The following is a 16,570-nucleotide window of genomic DNA, read 5'->3' on the forward strand; positions in this document are numbered from 1 at the left end:
GCTTGTGTTCCCTCTCTCGCTGGCTGTCTCTATCTCTTGTCAAATAAATAAATAAAATCTTAAAAAAAAAAACTCAGATGGAGAGCTATAATTGTCCAGAAAGACCCCACCCCAGCCTCATCACACCTGCTGCAGCTCCAACCTACTGGCCTTCCCACCACAGGCCCTTTGCACATGCTGTTCTGCCTGCATTTCTGCTCCCCCAACAAACCATCCTTTCTATCATTGCCTGCTCATCCGAGGGGCCTCATCCCGGGCGCCACTCGACAGAGAAGACTTCCTGACCCCAGCCCCCCAGCCTAGATTCGTCCCCTCCTGCGTCCTCCCCCACAGCCCTGGGAACCTTCCCCTCTCAGCACTTGTAACAGAGACCTCCACAGTCAGTTGTGTGATGACAGGAATTGTGTCTGTCTCCCCGCTGGGCCGTAGACCCCTGAGGCCAGGGCTGACTGTTCCCTGAGGGCTTGTCCCCACGTGGTGCCCGACCCCGGGCCTGGCGGCCGTGCTGTGGAAAGAGCAGCCCCAGCAGGCAGGAGCCCTGTGAACACATGTCAGCAGTGTAATTGCACTGACTCAGAAAGGCTGAGTGGGAGTTTCTTCTCATGGCAATAGTCCGGAATGATGACATTTTGTCTAAAGGTCTTTTGGACCTTGAGAATCTAGACTGGAATATTTATGGCTTCTGCTGCACACGGCAGATCCTTGTTTCTCTAGGCTCTGAAAATAGCTACGTGACATTCTAATTAAGACAATTTTTTCTGGTGACAGAATTGTTCATGCTCTCATTCAGTGGGAAGCGTCTCTGTGCCTTCAGCATGGTTTTATCTGAATGGCTCTGGAGCCTTCCCTCTGCCTACAGGGGGTCCCTTCTTGCTCGGTGCCACATCCCTGCGGTCCTCAAGAGCCCCACAGCCCCTCCGTCCACCCGGCCTCCGCGGCTGCGGCAGTCCCCTTCTTCCCCCAAACCAGGCCGCACGAACACGCTGTCCCCGTGTGAGCAGAAGGAGCAGCCCAGCGCCAGCGAAACCCGCGTGGCGCACAGCCTGCTCCGAGGAGATCAGGTGGGTGGACAGCGGGACCGGAAAGCCTGTTCCTGAGCTCACTCACTGGCCTTCAGGGCTGAGAGGGGAGGGATCCTCGACGGGCGGGGAGCGCTCGCTAGCTGGACTGACAAGGCGCCGGGTTCTCTCTTTGTAGTTCTACCTGCCTCATTATAAAGTGTCCTGGTAGCTGCTAAGGGATCTGTTCTCGGGCGGCGGCCACAGTATCCGTGCCTGGGATGGGTTGAAACGAAGTCCGGGTCAGCAGTCTAGCCGTGTCCCCCAGAACCCCAACACCTACTTTCACCTCCTGCAGGAGTCCTGAGATCAGAGACTTCCACGTCCTCCCGCCAACGAAGGGCCCCTGGAGATTGTCCTCACACACGCCTCCTACTGGCCTGACCTGCACTTCGGAGTCCGTGTGACCTACGGTCCTGGAGGAAAGCACGCTGTCGATGCGGCCAGCAGGGCTATGCCCGGGTCTTCCGTCCCGGCGCGCTGGCCGACAGACGCGCCACAGCCAGAGCCGCCCGAGGGCTCTGACTTTCGGTGGCACAGGAGTGAGAATGTGGACGCAATGCCGTAGGTGTGGCGGCATCCCAGATGCACATGTCCAGGGCCTCCAGGGCCGAGGGAAGGGTTGCTCCCCTGCGGTGCATCCGCAAGCTGCTCTGAGCTTGAAGGTCTCCTGCTGCGTGTCCCCTGCCTGGCCTGGGGAGGCGTCAAGAAGGTGGAGGTCAGGGAAGGCCATGACCTCGAGGTCGTTTTACCATCTTGGCCTGTGGCGGACAGCAGTAACAGGGGCACCGTCTCCCCTCTCCCCTCCTCCCTGCTCCTAATGTTCCCTGAGTGCCTGGGCCTCAGCCCTGGTCGGGGCTCCTGCCCCAGGTGGGATGGTCAGAGAAGAGAAGGGGGCAGGTGGGGGCAGGGAGGCTAAGTGGGCCTGGGACAGGTCTGAAGCTGGAGCTGAACAGGGCAGAGGCCTCAAGACTGGCTCAGCAGCCCTGCCTGCAGCAGACTCAGCCCACCCCTTCTGGACCCCACCTGGGCCGAGCTTAGCTATACAGAGATAGATGGATGGATGGACGGACAAATGGACGAATATACATAGAGATAGAGATAGACGGATGGATGGATGGACAAATGGACGGATGGATGGACGGATGGACGGACAGATGGATGGACGGGAGGATGGATGGATGGAGGGACAGATGGTTGCATGGACAGATGGACGGATGGACAGATGGATGGATGGAAGGATGGACTGATGGATGGACTGATGGACCGACTGAAAGATACCTAAAAAGAAAGAAAATTTTAGAAGGAAATAGAAAAGTAAAATGTTGTGCAGGCAGGAAGACAAAAACAATACAAGCAAATGATTCATGTTTCAAACTGCCGGGAAGAGCTTGCTACACAGCCAACTCTCATGACCTGGGTCTGGGCTCAGTCAGGCAGAGGAGGGTCCTTCTGGGTAGGACATAAATGTTGGACAGTCCCTCGAGGTCCTGCTGAGAGCCAGGACACCTGCTGCAGGCAGGCCCCATGCCCACTGCTTCCCAGCGCCCCTCCTCAACTTTCTTCCAGGTCGGAGAGTGCCTGATGTCTGAAGCTGATGCCCCCAGGCCCGCGTGGGGGGAGAACACCCGCTGCTGACTGGTCAGGCCCTGAACCTCGGTCCCGGGAGCCCAAGCCCACAGCTTGTCTCACACCGCCTGCCCCCCGCTCAGAGAACTCGTCAACAGGACACTTCTGGGAAAGGATGCTGGAGGGAGGGGGCAGCCCGGGAGCTCCAGACACTGTGGAGCGTGGAGGGGAGCAAGTGCTCCGAAGAACACAGGGCAAGCCACTCGGCCCTGGTTCTCGGGGGAACCCGGCCGACAGCAGGCACAGAGAATGGCAGGTAAAGAGGAGGACCCAGGCCTCTGCATCGATCGACCCCAGCCCAGGGCTAGGCCCTCTGCGGGGACGGGCTGGTCCTGGGAGCAGGAAGGACCTCAGAAGCCCGGGTCTTTGGGGAAGGCAGGTCCTGCCAAGTGTGAGATTCAGCTCCGACCCCCAAACCCAACCTCGACGCACGCCTGAGGCCAGTCCCGAGCATGGACAGCACCCCACCTGAGGGTCCCATGGAGGCAGAGCTGGCCCTGAGCCCTCACTGGGGCAGGTGGTGAGATGACTGGTGTGTTTGCAGCCACGTTCCACAGGGTCCGCTCACGGACAGCGCTGTTACCGTGCAATATTTATGCATCATCCTAAAATGGTCATATTTTCGGAATAAGGCTTTCTACTGTATTGTCTCATTTTCCATGTAAAGATTCAAAAGAAATATTTTAAACCTTAACATGCCCAATTTTATTTTATAAACACAGGAAGCTGACACCAAGAAAAACAAAGCTATCAGAAATTGTAAAATTTTCGAAAAAGGAGGTGAAATGGGTTGTACTGACCTCGGTTCCCAGCCTCCCACATGGCCTGTACGTGGCCCCTAATCCCCGGCCTGACGTACCGGATCAGCGGGGAAACGTCGCCCTCCGTACGCCCCTCCCAGACTGCGGAAGCACTTTCCACGGGGCTTCTGTTTAATCACCTGATTTTCAGAAAGATCCGCAGCGTGGCTGCTCAGGAGGGCCACCCCGCTCGCAGGACGGGCACGCGGGATGGCACTCCGACGGACGATCCAGGCGTCCCTGCCCCCAGCCCCCCTCCCGGGACACGGGTGCTCCCACCAACCCTCACTTTGATTTCCTGGGTGCCCGGCGACCAAGCGGCATCTCCCACATGGCAGGCCTGCTGTCCCCTCCTCCAAGGTCCAGTGGACACAGACGTGCACACCCTCCGGCTGGAGGGCGGTCTGTGCTCTGCGCGGGGTCAACCCTCATCCACTTGGCCCTCAGGGCAGGATCCCAGGGTCCCGAGACCCCCAGCCCACAGGTCACGTCTTTCCACGGGAAGGGCTAACCCACTTACATTCGACTCTCAGCTCAAGCAGGTGCGCTCCTGTGTGGCAGCTCCTGGAGTCCCGGGCTCGTGAATACTCCTGTGTTTTACCCCAAGGGCCTCTGAAGCCCGGACATCCCCGTGTGACTCAGCGGAAACCCTCGCGGAAGGCGTTCAGAGGCATCTTTCAAGGGTTCCACGCAGGAAACATGTCCTGTTCTATTTCCTCGTGGGGCCGGTGCCCCTCCCCGGAGCTGGAGGTCCAGCTGGGAGGATTGTTCTCGCCCCTGGCAGCAAGACTGCGGAGCCTGCCCAGCCCTCCTTCACGCACCGCCAAGCCAGGCAGGGATGTTCATGATTTTCTATGAGAAACAGTTATTTTTGTTTAGTGAGCTCAGAGTAGCTACTTGGAGGAGAGCGACCATCATGGTTTATGGCTTTGACTCTCAGCTTGGGCAAATGACACCCACGGGCATCTCAAATGAACTTAAAACGTTTTGTGAATGTCTCGAATGTTTTCAAGTGTGTGTGCGCACATGTGTGCATGCAGGCGTGTGTGTGTGTGAAATCAAAATCGATACTCACACCTTCAGCTATCTATGTGCCTCATCGGTTCTGTATGATTTTGTTCTGTAGGGAAGGGACTGAGGGCAAAGGAGAAGGGGAAAGACGCCTTTCCCTAAAATCAAGCTCACAGTACATCCCAAAGCCACAAGCCTTAAGGGTCCCTTGCAGGAGCCATTCGGCCGTAACGTGATAGGGAATGACCTATTGCTATCTGGACCACGACACCAGCTCTGACCTTGACCCATGGCCACTGGTGAGCACGCGGAAGGAAAGGGGTCCTGATATGACGGCAGGCGCCAGTGCAGGGACTCCAGCCGGCAGGAACTTTTGCAGAAAAGCGCCTTGGCTCTACTCTACGTTTCAAGCCAACGTTTAACGTTTATGTTCCACTTAAAAAATTTAAGCTATGTAATATTGAGTATAATTTCCTTTTTTTACTGACTTTTTCCAATTAACCAACCAGCCAGCAGCCCATCAGACAACAGCTGCCTCTTGTAGCCCGGCTGGGGGAGGCGTGTCCCAGGCAGCAGCCACTCTGGGCAGCGCAGGGGCCCCACTTCCAGGAGGATTGTACTGAGCCGCAGCCAGGGTCCCCCTGCAGATCCGGAGGCTCCACCCATAAGTGACCTGCAGGGGGAGTGCTGGGCGGGCTGGGAGCCCAGAGGCTGGAGCGAGAAAAGATGTCCTGGAAGCAGGAGCTTCCCTGCTGAACATGCTGGGAGTGTGGATGGCAGTCCAGTGGGAGAGGCCACGAGGGGCAACCTGAGGGCAGGACAGTGCCCCAGACTTAGGAGGGAGCCGTGTGGACTGTCCTCCGTTCACAGGTCTGGGTGGCCAGGTTGGGGAGGAGAGCAGGGTCAGGGATCCAGACGTTTGAACCGCACAGTGGATGTGCTAAGTCCTTCCTGGAGGGGTTGTAAGCCCCTGAGTCGATGAAGCATTCCCCATTTCTGACACAGCCTGGAGGCTGCAGTGGGGGCAGGGGCGGTCCTCACTCTCCCAGTAGAGTGTCCAGCCCAGAAGGGGTCAGCAGGACCCACCCTCGTCTCTGTCCAGGCCCTCGGCTTCCCGTCCCACCCCAGCTCTCTCCACATGGTCCTCTCGCTCACCTATCTGTCTCACCTCTGACCTGTCCTGACCCGTGTCCTGTGCAGGTCTGGAGGCCACCAGCCTACCCTTGGCCATGAACTTCCCCCATCCCTACACTGAGCAGCCTCCAGACCCCCGGCGTCCCCTCCACACCCTCCCTTGTCCCTCCCTGGACTGGAAACCAGGCACAGAGGTGACATATGTGCTTGTCAGTGTCACTAGGGACTCTCCAGCAGCAGGCGGCTCAGGTGTGCCACCTGCACGGCTCCGGTGCACAGGCGGGCACCCAGGTCCACGGACACCTGCTTCAGAGGACGTCCCAGCCGCCACAGCGTCTTCAGCCCACGCTCTCTGCAAACTTCCTGGAAACAGGGAATGCTGGTGCCCAGCTCCCTCGTCACTCTTCCCAGCGTCAGTGACTGTTGGTAAAAATGCCCAAATCAAACCCCGTGCTGTGGTGTCAGGTCTCTTCACTCCTGTAACAAACTACCGCAAACCGCGTGGCTCAAACGACACGAATTTACCACCTTACAGAGCTGCAGGACACACATTCAAAACGCGTCTCTTGGGCTAGAACTGAGGCTCCAGGGGAGATCCAGGTCCCTGCCTTCTCCAGTTTCCAGAAACGCCCTCCTTCCGTGGCCAGCAAGTGTGTCTGCCTGTGACCCATCTTCTTCTTTCAAGGCCCCTGTGATGACTCTGAGCTGTCTGATGGTCCAGGACCATCTCCCGATTTAAGGTTGGTTCGTTTGTGACCTTAACTCAGTCTGCAGCGTTAACCCTCCCTTGTTGCAGAGCCCAGCTGATTTACAGGCTCTGGGGTCCGGACGCGGGCAGCACTGGGCGGGTGTGTGTGTGTGTGTGTGTGTGGACACCGTTCTGCCCCCCACAACTGTTGACTAGTATAAAGCAGTAACAGAGTAATTCATGTGTGATGGTGGAATTCTTAATATACACTTTGTAATCTTTTGGAACAGAAGAATCTAAATAGAAATATTTAGACAATCATTCTCACTACAGATGAAAGAAAGAAAGAAAGAAAGAAAGAAAGAAAGAAAGAAAGAAAGAAAGAAAGAAAGAAACTCCATCTACGCAGGGAAAGTCATCTGTCAAGATCTTTTGGTATCAATAAATCAGTTCTGTGTTGACTTAGACTCTAAAGGATTTGAAACAGTCATGAACGATTAATAAGGGAAGTCCCATCGCCTTCCTGGTATTGAGCTAATCAATGAAGTACACCAGACTGAGTTTCCAAAGCCTCTGTTCCCAATAGTTTTCTCACCAGTATTATAGGAAAATGCCATTCCCGAATTCCAGGGGCGAGGGAAGGAGTGTGGTTGTGGTGGCAGCCGGGGAAGGGGTGGGATGACCCGCCATCCAGTGTGCCTGGGACTGAGGGCTTCCTGGGACGCCAGCCTTTCAGTTCACAACCAGAAAGGTCCCAGGCACACAGGGGCCGTTGCTCACCTGTCTCAGGTGTGAGACTGCCTACAGGAAGCCCAGCGTCAGGATGCAAGGATGTTCTGTCGGTCCTGAAAATAGACAAATTGACCAAATGCTTGTTGTGTGAGTCGCCCCATCTTCAGGGGGCCCCGCAATAGCCCATGGAGTTCTCCCACCTCATTTCACAAATGGGAAACGGAGGCTCAGAGTCACACATCTGGTATATGGAGGAGCCTAAGGCTCAAGCCCAGGCTTGTGACCCCAAAGCCCACACTCTGAACCTCAACATTCAGTGTCTCGTTTCAAAATCCGAAGCGACTGCTTAACTCCTCTCTCCACCAACCTCCATGGTTGCGGTCATTCACTGAAATGGTGAGCGTAGTGTGTGTGTATGTGTGTGCAAGCACACGTGCGTGCACCTGTGTGATGGGGTATGTGGGGGGGGTGATATAAATCCGTAAGAATTCCCGTCTGTCCTTGGCTTTATTTAAATTCTTCATATAGCCCTCTCATAACGAAGGCTCTCTGGCCTTAAACTTCACCCCAAGCTTCAACCACCACCTCATGCAGCCTGCTCCCTTCCACCCTGTATTTTTTATGTCTGGACTTGGAGCTGGGGTTGGCAATCGCACAGCTCTGCAGACTCGGAATTGAGCCCCCTGGACCCCGGGCACGTGTGTGCATTTCATCTGGGTGTTGCTGGGACGTCTGAGACCTTCGTTACAGATAGTCTGCGTACGCCCGAGCTTCCAACAGGATCCTGCTGGAAGTGAGCCATTTGAGAAAAGGTGTGTTGGATGTGAGGGGAAATAGTCAGATATAAACAAACACGTAGGGGAAAGAAAGGCCCATAAATCGAAAGCTTAGAATAATGTATAACTATTAAAAGGTTTTGAAAAATTCATTTTATCTATTTAATAATCTCTGAGGTAAAGGGGAGAAGGATAGCACTCTCCAGCTGGAATCATTGGCTAATGTTATTCATAACCAAACGTTATCAGCCTCCATCCAGCTGCATATTTTTATATTCGGTTAAATTCTGCTTCCAAGCAAACTCGCCCAGCACCAAGATTCACGTGCTACTGCAGACCCCACGGAGGAGGTGAGCAGAGATTTTGAACCGATGAGCCTTCAGCCTGGGACTCTACTGAGGTCTTCCTCGTCCCCCTCACTGGATGACTGTCAGCTAGCGGTGACGAATGTACAGGGTTCGTCCGTGAAAACCCTGCCTAACAGCCTTCCTCTGGCATCTCCTCTCTGGGCCCGACGCTCTGCGGGCGACCTGACCCCGCAGGGGACCCAGGGTCAGGCACGCAGGCGGGCAGCTCACCTTCTCTGCAGCTCTGCCTGGAGCCCACCCCACTGGCCTGGGGGCTGGCTGGCCATTTCTCTTTCATTCTCTGACAATTTGAAAAGTCCAAACGCAGACGCAGAGATGTGCACACACGTCATACACACGTGCACAGGTGTCCCCAGGGATTGAAGACCCAGCCAAGCAGATTGCTGCGTGTCAAACGTGGTTTTTGACTATAAGTAAAAACAAATCCTTATCTTATTCTTGTCTTTTTCCTTCAAATGATAAAACAAAGAACAAAAACAGGTGGCTCTCTTTGCTGTGATTATATTAACCCTTTTTAAAATGATCCTATTTTTGGTGTGATCTGACGTGGCCCTGTGACGTCGCAGGGCACGTGGCAGCCTCGTGATGCTACCAGGAGGTCTACCCAGGTCCGTGGGCTTTACAAAAACACTGCTCTATGGGCGTATTTGCAAGAGCCGGGCATCAGAATAGTCGGGGCAGAAGCAGAGCCGGGTGCCCTCGTGAAGGTTTGCGCCCCACGCCCATGGCGCCTCATTTTCCATGTGGCACTTACACTCATTTTCTCATTGGCTAAGGTGATGTGATGAGTCTGGTAGGGGTTTGCAGAGTGTTCCAGAAGCTGTGAGGCCACATACAATTGCAGTTTCTGTGGGTTTGTAAGCTTCTGATGTATTCACTGTTGGTTTTCGCCTCCTTCTCAGTCTCCTGAGTTCTGGCGTAGGGTGTGGGGCTCGTGTTGGACAAGGTGAATCCAGCTGGTGTAGACATCCAGTGTGTGCTTCCCGAACTGAGTTTCAGTGCAATTCTCTGTAACCTTGGCTCTTCTCAGCCTCGGGGGCCTAGACTAATCCTTCTTTCTGGGCTTCTGGCTGGGGTCTTTGATTTTTCACCACTCGGCCACACCCCCACCACGTGCCACGCATGGCAAGCGGACTCACTGTGACCTGCCACGAGTCATTTTCCTAAGTGATTATCGAATGTGAGCACAGATGCCGCGGGGCCGGGCCACCTGCTCACGGATCCTGGTGTCACCAAGGTCTCCAGGTGCAGAGCTAGCAACTGGGATCAATTAGAGATTGTGATTGAAGCTGAAGGTAATTAATTATATAATTGGAGTGATTCGAGTTTTAATTATACTAAAATTGCATCGTACACCCAGGGCATTTGGAAGGATCCCCAACAAAAGGCATCCGGGTAGTGATGCAGCCCGTGTACACACCTACCAGACCTGCCGCTGCACGCCGAGCGTGGACCACTCACACTCACAAACAGCCGTGCGACCTGCCCACGGACACCTCTGCAGCCCACCGGGGCTCAGTGAGTGTAGTGATCTGTGGCACGGTCAGCCTGGTCATGTCGTCCTCGGTGTTGCCAACACGAGCAGGGCAAAAGAGGCACGGCCTTTACATTCGGGACCGGGCTTCAGGGGGCTCTAGGGTAATACACCATTGCTTCTCTTCAAGATAAATCTTCACCCAAACTCCAAGCACTCAGTGTCGTACCTACACCCGCACGGGCTGCCCTCGGGGACAGTCATTGACCAGATGATGTTAATTCCATGTCGTCAGTTGCTGATATTACTTGGAAGTCTCTGGAAAGTGGGACTTTGTTCTGGCAGTGGTTTCTTATTCCTCAGAGTAGCTCAATAAAGTCACATGAACTGGACCGTTGCACAGCCTGGCTTTGTGCCAATATCATCAGGGAGCAAGTATCACTAGGAATGAGTGTCCCTTGGGCTCTCTGGGGGTCTCCTTGCTGTGGCTGTCCACCTTTGCACCAGATACAGGACCTCCCATATGGAGAGAGCCCTCTAGAATCACCCCCACCCCCACCAGATCGGTAGTCCTGATGGTCAAACAAACTTGCCAACCCGTTGCTCATTAGAATGGTCACTTGTCTGGCCACTGGCCCTTCTCGGCTGCACTCCCAACACAGTCCAAACAGCATTAGCAGAGGGGAGAGTGGAGAGGCTCCATGCTCACAGCAGGCTCTGGCACAAGGAAAGTCTCGTGGGTCCAGGTGCCTGGCCCTGGGTTGTCTGGGCAGGGCTCATCCCCTGTCAGCACACAGAAGGACACACTAGCTCCCCACCCTGGCTGGAACACTCACTCCCTCATCCATCTCCAGAGCCTCGGGAGATCCCTTTGAGAGCCAGCCTGGACCTCTGACCACCAGCCTGTCCTTGGCTCTGCAGGCCTTGCCCCCAGAATGCACGCTCCAGTGACAATTACTCGTAGGAAGTGTCGTCTGGGTTCTTAGAGCTTGGTCTACCAGCTGGGCCTCAGCTTTGAGTCAGCAGCTGAATCTCCATCTCCCCAGGAACTATGAGGCCTGTGGTGGGCGCCCACAGAGTGGGAATGGATCCAGGTGATGGGTGCGCAAATGCCTCATAAGTTCTAATAGGCTGAAAGAACCTGGGGTTAGCATTTTACAGACTGTATTCAATTCCCTACCATCCCCAGAGTACCTTCCAGAAATGTTGCACCAGTAGACAGCAAAGTGAATTGTTCATTTTGCTAAAATTACAGAATTCTCAGCTAGCAAAACCCTGAGCTTATTCTAACGGCCAAGTGTCCTCACTCAAGGACACGGGCATTAATTCCTCTTAAAGCTACAAAGACTGCTATCAGACAACTGAAACACTGGCTCCGTGTCCACATTGGGGAACTTGGAGACCACCTTCCAATTCCTATTTCCAAATTCTTGACATTAGGGAGAGCTTCTTAGGTAAAGACAGAATCTGCTCAAAAGCTAAGTCAATGCAATGCATTGTTATTTGGCCTTGTTCTTTCAAGCAGGATGCTAGCTGTGCACGGGGGGCTCTGGGCCTCTCATCTTAATCATGTTTGCTGACTCAGCTTTATGGGGAAAGGACCTTCGCAAATAATAATTACCAACTTCGTTGATCTTCTTGCATCCTAATAAATTAGGTGGAACAAGTGACAGAACCCATCGATTCATACTTCAAGCCATATTTTAACCCATCGGACCACCTAGCCCCGTGCTCCTTGGCCCGTACCGTCCCTGCAGCACACACATTTGCCGAGCTGTCTTCACCAGCTAGAACGAGGCCATTAGAGCCTCCGCGAGGAGGACGTATTCATCACAATGAGCAGAAGCACAGATATTGCTGCGCGAAGGTTTGAAGCAATGGCCTCTATGGGCATGCATACCCTTTTAGATAACCGAACATGGGTGAGCATCTTTAAATCTCAGCATACTCACTACACAGGGAGCTCTGCAAACTCGCCAATGCGAGCCCTCCCTGCAGATGCCATGGCTGCTCGGAGTTCACTGCCAGGAAGCTGAGAGCCCAGATCTGATGGGATTTCTCTCCTCCATGAAGCGATACACCAGCAAATTATGGACAATAAGTCTGATTGAATCAGGAGAATTCATAAGCACGGTGAGTGATAAAAAAGGAAGTAGATGGAGGCAGACGATGCTAATTGCACGCTCGGGCATCCTGCTGCGTCGGGCAGCTCGCTGAGCCCAGCACCCGAGCTGGCGCACTCGTTCCTGGAGCCGGCTCACCCTTCAGTGGGGCCTGCTGCCCGCTCTTCTGTCCTGCTGGGGGCGGGGCGTTTAGAGGTCAGATTCACTAATCCCGTCGCCGGGAGGTCTCTGGATTCCACCAAAATCACTTTTGAACGTTGCTACCCACGTCCGGAAGCTCGTCCATGCAGAGCATGGATCTGACTTGGCCACGCAGTCTTCCCCCTGCTGATGTTCTGAAGGGGGGGCTCTGGGACCCTCCCGCACATGCAGGTGAAGACCTGGTGTGTGCATGCCCCTTCTCAGTCACTCTGCTCCGGGGCTTACACAGGAGTTGAACTCTGCTATCCAGCTATTTGGGGACGTTGGAACCCACACCCAAGTCCGGGCCTGTCCTGACAGCCTCAGAGCCCCACCACTCGGTGCGGGCAGCACCACGCGGCCGGCTGCCCTCCAGGACCCAGGACCCACCTCCCTGCCTTTGCAATGAGTCAGCTCTGAGCTGCGACATCATCTCCCGGAGCCTTTGCTGCCGGAGCAGCTCTGCTCTTCTCTCCAGGGAACATCCCTTTGGGTCCACCCCACGCCCTGATTCTGAGCTTCACTGTCCTCCTCCCCAACAGAACCGCTGTGCTCGGAGCTGTCAGGACCCGCCTGCAGGTTGGGGACGAGGCCCACGCCTGGAATGTCCCAGCATGTTTAGTCAGAAGCCCCCCCTTTCTGCAGAATGAGGGCCCAGGTGCGGGTGCAGGGCTGGGGTATGACACAGGCCCTGGGGAAGGACGGCAGAAACGGGAACACCGGCGGGGCGCCTCTGGGCGGCTTGATCTCCTCAGCCCGAGCATTTGCGGCTCTGAAATGGAAAGTTACGAACAGAGTGCTGCACATGGAGGCTGATTTAGTGGGTGAACGACAGAAGGAAAGAACAGACATCGGTTGGAATGTGAGCCTGTCCCCTTGGTTGGCTCCCTTCTTGCTGTGAAGTGTCTGTGGGAAGGCGAAGGCCCCGACTCAGGGGGCGTTTCTGTAGGTTCTCCTAGGTCCTTGGGGTATTTCTAATCCAGTTCTCCTGGCCTCCTATGCCCCAGGGATCCTGTTCAGGAAATACAGACACAAATGTTGAGAAACTCGTGGCCCAGCACGCCCATCACAGCTCCTCTCAGGGCTCCGCAGGCTTGTCCCCACGCAGTCCCGCAGCCTCAGGCCTTGACTTCCCTAGCCTTTGCCCCGGCCTCCTCGGCTACTGTCCAGTCTCAAGACAGGCTGGGTGCACTCTGCCCTCGGCCTTCTTGCTCCCCGCTCCCTGCACCTGGGAGCTTCTCATCTCGCCCACCGCCCATCCTGAAAATCTCAACTCAGCTGTTGCTTCCTTCTGGAAGTCTTCACTGACCCCACCTCTGCTGTGGCCCAGAGGAAGAAGCCCCCACGAAATCCCGAAGGGACCTGAACCGCCTGCCACGCGTGTGTATTTGCTTCCGTGGCTGCTGCCACAGGAAGCACAAGCTTAGAGATACAAATTCATCCTCTTAAACTTCTGGAGGTCAGAAGTCCGGAATCCGTCCACTGGGCTGAAGTCAGGGTACTGGCAGGGCTGAGTTATTTCTGGAGGCTTCAGGAAAAAAAACTTGACTTTTCCAGATTCTAGAGGTACCTGAGTGCCCTGGCTAGTGGCCCCTTCCCCCCCACCCTCGTGGCTAGGCATGCAGCACTTTCCAGTCCCTCTCTGACCTCTTCCTCCATCACCTCCAGTTAGTGTGACCTTCAGCGTCCTTTGAGGACCCTTGTGATGACATCAGGCCTACTTGGAGCATCCAGGGTTATCTCCCCACTTAAGATCCTTAACTGAATCACATCTGCAAAATCCTCTTTGTCCTGTAAGGTGACATGTCCATAGGTTCCAGGGATCAGGGCGTGGACATCATTGGGGGCCCATTAGTCAGCTGACCACATGGTATGTGACTGCGTTGTAGGCTCTAGAGAGCAAGGACTGTACTGTTCCTCACTCACTCTTGTAACCCTAGCGTGTGGCCCAGCAACTGGCCTGCGATGCTGCTAAAATGTACATTGAGTTAAGTAAGTTAATGAATTGATGGATGGACAGATGGTTGGATGGATGCATGCATGGATGGGTGGTTGTGTGGTCGGATGCACGAATCAATGGACAGACGGTTGGATGGATGCATGAATCAATGGACAGACGGTTGGATGGATGCGTGGACGGATGGGTGGATGAACTTCCATGATGTCCAGAGTTCACTCAGGAGCCTCATAACCAGTCTCAGTACAAAACAGCTCAGTAGGGCCCATTTTGGTTTGCAGCTGCCTCCGTCCAGGAAACTTGTATTTGGAGACATTTCTAGGTGTGCCTGTGGGGCTGGCACCCCGCACTCAGCCTCACCCCAGAGAAGTCCCTATCCTCCGTGTCCCAATACACTTTACAGTGTAAATGCCAATCAAGTTACCACTCGCTCAAGCCCCTGAACTGGGCAAGGTCCACGCTGAGGACATCTGCAGTAGCAAGGGACAGGAAGCCACTGCCAGACAGACAGAAAAGCATACGTCCATGGCAGATGCTTCCTAAGTCCCTCACTAAGCTCTGTGATGACCATTTAACCGCAGAGAGCCGAGAGGTTGCGTCTCACGCAAGTTTAAACCTCAAGCTAAGCTGCTGTCGTTCGGGTAGCGGCACCCAACATTCGTAACGTGGAGAGGTGTAACATTACGAGGAAGAGGGACTGTGCTCGGGCCCTGGCATTCCATGGCAGGCATTCAGGTGCGCCCTTGGTGAGACTCGGCGCGCAGAAGCTAGTCTGGTTCCCGCAGCACGGTGCTCCCCAGTGAACTCGCTCACGAGCCAGGGCACACGCGCACCGGACTCAGGGCTCCGAACACCCACGTTTTCCAGGAAGAAAGTCACGATGCAGAGCCATCCGCCAGTCCACACCCTGCCTCTCCAATCACCCTGCGAGGCAGCTGGCAAGCTGGACATGAGGTTTGAGGAGAGCCACACCGGCCTCGTGCCCCGGCCTGCCGCTGAGGCCCAGGGAGGCCCCGGTTCCATCCAGGGGGAAGCTGGCAACTCAGAAATACTCATTTGACTCTTGTTCCAAGTTATCTATAAACTGAACTTATAAATTCCAGGCTGAAGGGTTTGAATTCAAGCGTTGGCATCTCTGTGTTTGTATCACTCAACAACGGTTTATGACCTAGAAAATAATTGGCAAATGTTTGCCCCCAAAATTAAAATTAGACTGTGCCCATCAATTAACCTAAATTCTGCATCTCCTGACCTTTCACTCTTCAAGTCCTCATTCCATTTAGATGGTTACTGTCAGTTTGCCATATGTTCAGGGGAGATTTGCTCTCATGAATGCATATTACCCTGCAGACAATATTTGGGTGCGAATCCTCTGTTTCTGTGAATTCAGGCCACCAGTATCCTGCCAATGGACATGGCTAAAATGCAAAACATTTAATAATATTAAAGAGGCTACAGAGGGTCCTATTTAAAGAGAAACTCTCCAAAAATGAGCTTGATCTAATTTATTAGAGGCTGCTTATCTTTGTTTTCCAAAACAATACAACACACTGGCAGCTACAAAAGAGATTATCTTCACGGCTCAGAGAGGGGGGAGGAGGGCCAATTTGTCACCACCTAAGTCACCAACACACTGAACTCATCTTAAATTAATGTTCATATTTAAGAAAAATCTTGTTATCTTAATGCATTGCTAATTCTTCCTGGATAATAGCTCGGGGAAAGCTGGCCCGTGGAGACCTTGGGGACACAGTGCTGGGACAGCCCCTGATTGTAGGGAGGAGGGAAGTGTCTGCTGGGGACAGGGAACCATCGGGAGACCGGTATGACCACAGCCTTGTTGGTAGCCGACATCGAAAGGCCATCAGCTTGGCTCTGAGCTACGTGCGACCTTGCAGGTGACGTCCCTGCCTGTACGAGGGGAAGGAAGTGAACGGCAGGAGCAGAAGTGCCGCTTTCAGAGAATGCCCTGGTTCATGAGGCCCTGTGACTTCTGGGGCGTGGATGTCCTCGCTGTGCTCTGGGCAAGGACCTGCCCTTACAGCTGCGTGGCCTCAGGTCAGGCTGCGGTCGGATGAACCCCCATTGAGCCCCTCATCATTCTTTGCATGTGCTCTGGCCACAGACCTGCACATCTTGGCTTTCTTGGGTCACTTTGCCATGGAGACTGTTATTTTTAAGTTTAATAAGTTCATCAAGTGTGTTGTGTCATTAGAAAAGACCATCCTACCTTCTACCCCTATTCGTGCAATTCTGTTCTAGGCTCTGGGGTCAACGTTCTCCCAGGACCTGTGTTAAGGTCTGAGTCCAGAAGGCGGGCGGCACTCAGAGGTGACGCTGACGATGGGCTAACCATGTTGTTTCTCGTGCTGTATTTATGCGTTGAATACATACGCTCGAAATTCTGAAGGCCAACAAGACATGTGGCTGGAAGGGAGCACGTGAGGACAGAGCACCCAACCCCGTTGTTCAGAATGTCCCAGTGCCTTGAGCGGGAGGTGTTTCTGTTGGGCTCGGGCAAGGGTCTCCACCAGTGCGGGTACCCGCTCTCCTCTCACCCTCCCACTTCCTAATTATTTATTTGCACTGATTTTCATCCTAAAGTCCCAGGCGGCCTCTACATTCACAAGAGTCAAGAGG

This window comes from Ailuropoda melanoleuca, chromosome 6 (genome assembly GCF_002007445.2).
Source record: "Ailuropoda melanoleuca isolate Jingjing chromosome 6, ASM200744v2, whole genome shotgun sequence".
Lineage (NCBI taxonomy): Eukaryota > Metazoa > Chordata > Mammalia > Carnivora > Ursidae > Ailuropoda > Ailuropoda melanoleuca.